Source organism: Euphorbia lathyris, chromosome 6, assembly GCF_963576675.1.
Source record: "Euphorbia lathyris chromosome 6, ddEupLath1.1, whole genome shotgun sequence".
NCBI classification, from domain to species: domain Eukaryota; kingdom Viridiplantae; phylum Streptophyta; class Magnoliopsida; order Malpighiales; family Euphorbiaceae; genus Euphorbia; species Euphorbia lathyris.
Window position 1 is genome coordinate 3,468,518 of NC_088915.1, and position 10,263 is coordinate 3,478,780.

The 10,263-nt window shown below is 32.7% G+C and overlaps 1 long non-coding RNA gene across 1 annotated transcript; it reads left to right on the forward strand.

Annotated features, from left to right (window-relative positions):
* Positions 1-5,474: 5,474 nt before the first annotated feature.
* LOC136233447 (uncharacterized) lies at positions 5,475-8,365 on the forward strand. The gene is made up of 4 exons (XR_010690840.1): positions 5,475-5,773; positions 7,377-7,454; positions 7,543-7,686; positions 8,101-8,365. It is a non-coding gene; the product is annotated as an uncharacterized lncRNA (long non-coding RNA).
* The last annotated feature ends 1,898 nt before the right edge of the window (positions 8,366-10,263 follow it).

Here is a 10,263-nt window from a genome sequence, read left to right on the forward strand (position 1 = left end):
TCTTATGACTATGGATAATGTCAAGTCATATATAGCGAGACGTTCGTTTTACTTGTACAGGCCGAGTTTAGATAGGTTAAGTGAAATCTGCATTTCAAGTCTTAAGCTATCACCTTGCAAGGATTTAGAGTCAAGTCTTCCACAAGCGATCCTTGGACATATCTCCCATTTATCAGGAGTGACAAATGCTCAATCCAATGTTAACTATCCTGCAATTACTTCCTATGGTACCCAACGCCTGCCCGCACACACCCCAAAGTCATCTCTGTTATGGATCGTGTTTGAATAGAGTCAAAGTATCACATTCCAAAATCCAGAATCACTAATTAACAATCCTTTGAGTCTGAGGATTACTTATACCTATTAATACCAATGTGATGAACAGGTGACAGGGATAAATCCATCCATCCTGTTATCTCAAGTCGGGTCCCCAATCCTAATGAACAACGTTTCATCGGATCTATGTAACTGTCCAGATATCTATATATATGAAGCTTGTGAGATCAGCTTTCTATCGGACAGAAGACATTGTTACATACAAGTCTCAACAGTGATATATCAATCCTAAACATATCACTTGACTTGGGGTGGTTTTAAGTTTATTAGTTTATTATAAAGTTTTGTCTCACTTCATGCTTGTATGAACACTTTATAATCACTTTAAACAAACTTACGGATTTCCTTTTATTAGACTTTATTTAGTGCTTAAAGGGATTGCCTTTATATAGTTATAAAACATATATCTCATTAAAACAAATGATATAAAGAACAATTCATTTATATTAAGTTTGTATCCTGCAACAATTGTCTATAGGACACTAAACCCCAACAAATGATATATTTTTTATTGGGACAAGGGTCTAATTTAACCATGCCGCTTCAATCAAAGTGCAGGTTTAACGTATGAAGTGATGCAAATTAAACCCTAATTTTTTCAAGCAATACCAATTTTAACCAAGCTCTGTCCAAAATTTAAATGATAATGTGTTCAATTGATCTAAATGATCCCTGAGTTGCGTACCTTCCTGCATTCGCAGGCCAAACAGATGTTGTTTCAGAAGAAGTTTGTTCGTTAGAGATTTCGTCATGTATAAGCTCTCTAACTTCATCCACAGACCGGCAGCAGTCTCTTCGTCTGAGACCTCAGTGATGATGTCATCTGCGAGGCACAACAGAATTGTTGAATGTGCCTTTTCTTCCAGAATCGTCATCTCAGCAGTGACTTCTCCCGTTGCCTTCTTCAACGGCGTCCACAGACCTTGTTGTTTTAACAAAGCCCGCATCTTGATCTGCCATAGACTGAAACTATTTCTCCCAATAAACTTTTCGATTTTCACGTTCATCGCAGACATCTTTCTCTGATACCAGTTTGTTGTGCGAAATTAATGAAAGATAAATAAACAATCAATCGAAAAACACAGATTTACGTGGTTCACCAACGTTGTGTTGGCTAGTCCACGGGCAGAAGGAGAATAGTATTATTAGGAGGCGAAAATCAGATTACAATGATTAGGTTACATAATGGGGGTATTTATAATACCTAATCTAACCTAATCCCACTAGGAACCCATGATCCTAATCCCACTAGGAACCCATGATCCCAATCCAACTAGGAACTCATGATCCCAATCCAAATAGGAACCCATGATCCTAATCCAACTAGGAATCCGAAACCCAAATCCTACTCCGAATAGGAAACGGGATATACTGATTCAAGGCATTACGACAATACGTAAATATCGCATTTGGACAAACCAGGGCCTAGGGTATGGAGGAGCCCAAAAATAATATTTTTAGAAAAAAAAATACAAAAATGAAATCTTAAAAGATAAAACAGTTAAGGAAATAATCCTAGGCTTAAATAATTTGCAACACATATCTAGGCACAATGGAGGGAAGGGTCCAAATATAATGTTTTATAAAAAATACTGAAATTAAAATCTCAAAATGATAAATACATGTCATAGTCCTAAATAGTCACAACACATAAATTTATTACTATAATAATTTTTCACATGTTGATGCAAATGATTCTTTTTCAGAAATGAAAGTTTCGCAAATCTTTGGCCAAAATTATTGCTGCAGCATTTGAAATTCTTGAGTTTGTCAAAACAGCAGATTATTATCAAAATGTTTCGATTGCGCTTCGAATCCACTTAACTATATATCTGCTAAAAGAAAATTTTTAGAGTTAAAATTATTGAAAAACTATTTGAGATCATCATCGCAAAAAAAGATTAAATAGTTTAATAATTTTATCTATTGAGAAAAATATATTAGAGAATGTTGGTGTATGCTTATTTTTAGTGATTCTGCATTTAGAAATGCTCGTAGATAATATTTTGTATGAGCAACTAAGTTTTTAATATGAAATAAAATATTTTTCTATTTCAAACTTTATTAGATCCCTTGTTAAAAGTAATAAAAATGTGTCATTTATAAGTAATTTTTCTTTTTACATAATTGATTTTTTACCTGTACTTATTTACTATGCCCTGGTTTGAAGCTTCGCCCCTACGCCTCCAAAATCTCAGGATCCGTCTTAGTTAACAGTATTTTATTATATGGTAGACAACAACTTCATACCAGATGGTAGAATTTAAGCAAATAGTGTAAGGTATTTTATTACATAGTTTCTCATATTTTGAATTTGCCCCCAAATTCCATTCTTAGCCAACTAAGAGTAGTTTAAGATTCCCTCTAACTTGGTCGCCAGATTGAAGAAAATTAGGGATAGGATATGTTTTTTTTCCTGCCACTTGCTCCACTCTTTCTTAACTCTAGTAGCTCAACAGGTGAGACTCAATCAAACTATTCTTCTAGAAACAATGGGATACACAACTTTTTTTGAATGAAGGTTGGAACAAGGACAGAAAAAGAAGCCAAACATCCCAGCCAGGCTGGCACCCCTAGCCGCTTAAACTGCCCAGCCCATTATATTAAAAAATCCAAAAGAGTACAAAGAAAGGATAAAACAGAACGGATATTGTAGGAAACAAATGAGGGTTACAGAAAAACCGAATTGAAATTAAGAACGGAAATCGGAAATCGAACTGTGTCAAAATAAAAAGTTGAGGCGGGACGGGCGTCGCGCGAACGAGCGCGCGTGGTATATTTGCTAAAAACCACTTAACACAATTTAAAGGCTTCTAAAGGCCAACTCTATATATACCCACTCAAAGGGTTATAAGTTTCCCATGTGGGATTGTAAAAGTGCTCTTGAGAGCAAAGTGGTTAAAGACAAATATACCCCACACTTTCAAACCCATTTTTATTCAACACACCAAAGTTTCAAAGCCATTTTTCTAACAGATATGTCCAACGTTACATAGATCGTCAAAAATAAAAGATTGACAAAATTCAGGGGCAGAGTGCCACCAGGTTAATCACGGGGATGAAGCTCCAAAGCGTGCCAAAGAGTCAGCCGAGCGGTTTCCTTCCCTGTAAATGTGTAATTATTACCTCCATATTAGCGCATTAGTGTAAAAATCTCGTCCAAGCTTGTCGGATCAGCCACGGGACCTTCGAAGAACGCTGTTTTAACATGCTTACCACAAAAGAGGAGTCTGATTCTATCCATAGTTGGTGCCACCCTTTTTCCCATGCGATTTCAATTGCGAAAATGACAGCCCCAGCTCAGCAATATGCACAAAGGATTCACCAATGGGGAAGGCGAAACAGCCCTTCGGGAACCCTCTATGGTGTCGAAAAATGCCTCCTGAACCTGCCAAACCTGGTGAGCCTAATGCGGATCCATCTGTCTTGGCTTTGGTCCATCCCGCCGGCGGGGGACCCAGCGAACGATAATTATGTTCGGGGCAGGCCGCTGTCGAATGGTTCCGGGGTCAGCAAAATGTCTAGTCTCACGAACCGAGAGCCATAGCCGGGATTTAGTAATTTGGATTGATATCGTTAAAAAAAGAATGGTTCTGAGTTTTCCGGATCAGCCAAGGGCAAGTGATGATTGCCACTCTCCAAAGGTTCATCAAATGTTTAGGAATCCTTCGATGTTGCAAATCATTGAAGAAGTCGGCGAATGGGCCAGCAGGTGTTATCGTGGAATTGAAGAATTCTCCAGCACCAAACAAATCTTATTTCTGGATTTTGTTTCACACAAATCAATCTACTTATAAAGCTAATTCCTTCTAAAGTTATTGAAAAAGATAATAATTTTGTCCTTATCTTATAAAACAGCTTAATTTTGTCCATTCATAAACTTTTTTGTGAATTTTATTTTGATAATAGAAAATTTAATTTAATTTTATCATTTTCAAAATAATTTCGAATAAAAAGTTTCCACGGAATTTATTAGAAAATGATAAAATTGAACCAATATTTTAGGGCAATGATTAAAAGTAAGCCTTTTTGTAAAATGAGAGGGAAATTCCCAATAACCTCAAGATTAAAATTGAGGTTTTCCTAAAAATAATTTTGACCCATAGTAAAATTATATATGACTCGACAACACCACACGTAATCGATATCATCCTGATTAGGTTAATACGAGATTGAAATGAAATTTTTTGGGTTGGATTACGGTTTAATAATTTTGACACTACTTCGAAATTGACACGGCACGATCCCTATAGAAACTCAATAATTGCAACATGTAATATTTATTTTGTAATTTTGTATATTTTTTTATTGGGATAAGCGTCAAATTTAACCATAACGCTTCAATCAAGGTGCATATTTAGCTCCTAACATATGAAGTGATGCAAATAAAACCCTAATTTTTCCAAGCAAGACCAAGTTTAGCCAAGCTCTGTCGAAAATGCAAAAAGACTGGTTACTGTTATTTAATTATCACGTCGTATCTTCCAAACAAGTTTGTCGTTAGATTGAAGCAGTTATATATATTTTTTATTTTTCTTATAACTATATTAATAACACTATAAATATTTAAGAGAATTTGATAAAAAAATTGTGATTAAGTTATATGTAGCAGATTTAGTTTTTAGCATTTTAGCAGAATTTTTATAGTTTTGTTACTAATAAATTAATAAACTAAAGTGATAGTAAAATACTAATAAAACATGTTTTTTCTAATTTTCGGTAAGGTATGACTCAAATTGATCTTACTATCAGAGTTAAATTTGCATAATTTCATACGTTAAGGTTAAATCACAATAGAATTAAGAACGTTAGGGTTAAATTTAAGACTAATATTTGGCCCAAACTGTTACAGTGAGAGACACCATGTGTCACATGTCAAAAAGAAAATAACTTATTGGTAAATACTTGTGAACTTTTAAGAATTTAGAGAACAATTGAAATTTTGAGGTTATTGAAATTAATTATATAAAGATAAAATTGGACAAAAATATGAGGCTATTAAAGATAATTAGACAAAAATAGAAGGTCTAATTTAGAACTTTAAAACTTTAGTGGGTAGGTGAAGTTTGAGAGGAAGGGATGACATCACCTATATAACTGGACTTACACCTTTACTCTTCTCAATCGCGGAATAGCAATTAGCGTTACCCAATGTTCATAGATATCTCCTGTGTGAGATCTGAATAGTAGATAGCCCATATATCAATTATGGATACGGTTAGGATTAGGGTTTATCTTCTCCAGAAAGTGGCATAATCAATTCTATAGAAATCAATACTTAGGATTAGGGCTTATCTTTTCTAGAAAGTTAGCATTCATCAATGCTTTTAGGATCTGATCTCTAACTGCTCTGTCCTCGAGTAAATTTCCAAAGAGAATCAAGCTTAATTCTATAAAAACCCTTCCTCAAGAAAGAAGGGAGGAGCATCAAGTGATGGTCAGTATTTTGATCCTATCTTAATAATTTTTTTTGCAGGAAACTATTAACAAATCAAATTCCTGCGTTTTTCTTTGTTGGGTTTCATGTTTTAATAGCAATTCTGAAGATAGTAGCTTATTATATGTGTTTACAAATGATCTATCATTATTAATTTTTCTTTAATTACTTGTTTTCTATAGTGGTTTTTAAAAAATGATTATGCCAAAAGGTGAGAATTTTAGGATTGTAATTGTGATTTCAATAGATTTATTGTCAAATTTGTTTGTTTGTGAGTGCCTTACATAAGTTGTCTGATGTGTTCTATAAGTTTGTTTTAAACTTGATATGCTCATTTTTGTTAGATGTTGCTCTCTAGTGTGTTTGTTTATATAACCTATCTAATGTGTGAGGATGATATGATTACTTGAAATTGAAACCGCAAGTTTGTTTATGCTTCTGGTGTTATGATAAGTTTTTCTATACAAATCAAGATTGTTTGTTATTTGCTATGATGAAACTATGCTGCTAATGCTTGATCTGAATATTATGTAAATTTCAGCAGACAATTATTTTTGCTGTAATTTCCTGCATTTTCAACTAGTTGAGATTGTGGCTTTGGGAGTAACTATTTTTAGCTTAATTTGCAATGGAGAAAATTGCAGAGTCCAAATCTGTGTTTGTTCATTTAGTAAAGCATTAGCTATTGTTCATTTTAGTTTGACAATGCTAGATGTTTCTCTCAAAATACTAATTTGTTGTTTGTAACAAATGATTAGGAAATTGTTGGTGCCTGATTTTCTCAATTGGTATTATTGTTTTGCTTCAATTCAGTTGCCTACTTTTAGGCGGATTGATTCAACCGATATCATTCATTGCATTTGTAATGACTATATTATCAGCTTTTTTAATTGTTTGATCAACACCGAATGAATTTAATTCCATTGAAGATCTTAATCTATTTCCATTGTTTCCAAGTAAAGAGATTGAATTTAGAGATTAGCATTTTTGAGGAATATATATGTGCTATGTTGCACGGAAACGGAATGCGGAAAATCTACGGAAGAAGAGTTCAACAGAGTATATAAAAATGTAACTTGCTAGAAAAGAAAAATGTCTCCGTTTGTACCGGAAATGGAAGGATGATTTGAGCCATATTAGGAATTCAATTCTTACATTGACTGGCTTTTTAGATACTTAATTAATTCCGATTAAGGAAAACTTATACACAATAATTAGTGATTCATCAAAGAAAGAGAAAGGAATTCTTGTTAGAATTTTTTAGATAATATTTTGGGTGTAGAAAGTGAAAGACACGCCAAATATATAAATAATTATGAACTTTTGAAAGTTCATGAGATTTTTGAGATTATTAAATACAATTGAACAATAATATGGATTATTGAATGTAATTGTATAAGATTATAAGGTTATTTAATGTAATTAGATTAGAATAGAGGGTAATTTAGAACTTAAAAAATGTAGGGGTTGTTTTATGTATGATGCCTATTATTTGATATGAATTCAATATCCCATACAAATAGCCTGACCTACATAAATGCATATTGTAAATGTGGTTGTGCATTAGACATTGATATCTCCAATCTTATGTGTTGTGGATTAGGGTTTACGTTCCACAAAAAGCGGCTCAACAGATCTGGCAGGCAACAAATAAAATCAAATCGAAATCAACATCAAAGAGGTAATAAGAATCATTATTTTATAGATAGCTAGGGTTGTTAAGAACGGAAAATATTCACAAAAATCTGAAAAACCTTAACTATGTGCAGGAAAAACAATGGTGAAGAAACATGAGAACAGCAAAGATCTTTCAGGCTTTCTCAAGAACAAAAAAAGGATATTTTATCAGTGATTGCTGAATGTTGCCTGCGAAAACAATCTCTTCTAACAGCGAGGATGATATGAGACTGCAAGTAAGTTTATGTTTAAATTACTAATTTCTTCTTTAAATATGCATTATTTAAAGAAAATCATTCTAGAGATCTTGTGTTGTTTAGATGCATTTTTGGTTGATTGATCCTACAAAACCATGGTGCTGTACCTAAAAATTAATATTGATCAATTTGTTTAGAGAAGCAGCAGCAACAGAGTACTTAATATCTAGAACACTCTTGGGTATTGTTATGAACCCCGTCCCCCTCTAGGATATTTTGCTCAATGCCATTGCAGATGAGGCTGTTTTATGTCTGAAAAGTCTTGATGCAAACACATTACCTTTAGAAATGTCAGCAGAAATCTCTCTCACTGCTAGGATAGTGGAGAAAGAAGTTTCTTTACAAATGTTCCGCCATAAAAAATTTTCACTGACATATTGCGACATGTTCTAGGATCGTCAAGCTCAAGCGAAGCGCTAGTAATTCCCAGTTTTCCTCATCGAGTGTTCGGGAGTATGAGCATTGTCCCAAGCGCTGTGGATTTTGACTTGGGTGCACGTGAATTATGGGACTGGGATCCTTGCAAAAACGTCCCTGAAGATGACCGTACTATGTTCGTGGCGTTTTCAAGAGGTTTTCCAGTGACGAAGGAAGTTACAACTCTTTTCATTGAGTTAATTGGTGTGGGTGTTGTTGATGTTAAGATGCAAAAAAAAATGCCAGAAAATGAACAACCATTGTTTGGAAAAATGATCCTGGATAGATTTCTCTGTCATATTGGGCGAAAGAACACCTCCATGAGTAATTTTTACATAAGCAGCAGCAACAGAGTAATTCAAAGCAGTAGTAGCAACAGCTAGATGAAGGGACTGCACTACATTGGAAAAAGAGGCAGAATCAAATGGAAGGTAAAGAGAAAAAACACCAAATACAATGGATTCACTATATTGGGAATGTAAGATGTGCAAATGTTGATGAGGTTGCCAAAATAATAAAGACACTTAGAATGAACAAAGGTATAAATAATCCAAGTAGTTGAGATTACAGGCTTTGGTTGTACTTCAGTTTAGAGTTAATGTATCAATATTGCCCACGTTTTAATCATCTTGTCTAATCCATGGTTATCTCTGAATTTGAAGGTTGTTTCTATTTATTCAGTTCTTAGGACAACGTAATATGCTAGTTTTTGAAGAATCATTACAGTGTTTTCAGAATTTCCATCAAAACATAAAACCCAACAAAGCAAAAGTGCAAAGATTTACCATAAGGCTAACTCGATTGGTTAAGAAAAATAGGTGCCTACAAAAAAATTTAAGACAAAATCAAAATCCATGTGGGTTTGTTAGCAACAAAAAAAAAACAAAAACACATAAATAAATTTTATGAATGAAGAAAAAAAAATATGATGTTAAAAAATTTATAATAATATTTAATATTGGTTTAAAGATATTATATTAAAAAATAATTACAATTTGAAAAAATTAATAATACATTTTTTCAAGTATATTAATTTTGGTGTATATGTAGTTCCAAAACTTCTTTAAAATTAATTAGATTAAATTTGAAACTAAAAGATAAATTTTTTTTATGTATATAACTAGAGGCAATTTTAGACTTTCATTTACAAAAACAAATGTAAAGACTAAAGAATTGATTAAGATAAAACTTAGGGAACTTATAATAATATGATGGATTTACTAGCGTGTTAAGTAAATACATAAAAACCTTATAATTATTTACCCTGGTATTTATATATTTTGCGTTTTTTTTACATGTGGCAAAGTGTCTTTCACTTTCTACATCCCGAAAATTCTATTGAGATATAAGCAGCGCCAGCTCTGCCTTTAGGAATAGAGCGGCCGCCTAGGTGCGCCAAAAAATAGGTGCATATATAATAATTTTTTCATATATGAATAATATTTTATTGATTAGTTGTATTATCTGTTAAAAATAAATAAAAATTAACATCGAATATAAATTTTAATTAGCAATTTTACATCTAAAAGGGTCATGGCAAATTTTAGATAATAATATTGTTATGTTTTATGATTATTTTTTTCTTTTTTCCCAAATTTTAAAGTTACACGGTATTTTTCATTTTTTTAGGAAAAGGTTTATATCATTGCATTAGATGATATTTGGAAGATTTTAAGTGATTGACAAATATTAGTTAATTCAGTTTTTTCTAATTTTCAGTAAGGTAGAGCTAAAATTGATCTTACTTGGAAAGGCTATATGTGCATTTTTCTTAAAATGTTTGGGTTAAAGTTATAATAATATAAACATATAATCTTGTAACTCAACTTTCTCATTTATACAACAAAAAATTATACTAATGTTTTTAGTTACTTCTCTAACAATAATAGAGGGTATTGGATGAAATTAGATATGAATGTGGGTCATTAGGAACTTTTAAAAATTGAGGCAAAGGGCAACAAATAAAGAGGCAACAAATGTGGGAGCAGTTAAGGTTTTGAGCCAAATAAAGAGGAAACAAATGTATTAAGCTGAAACAATGTGTATGCACAAATGTAAAGTCACTTTTTTTATGTTCATATTATCAAATGCCATGCGACCATAGGAATAATACATTAGATTCCATTAGAATACTATACT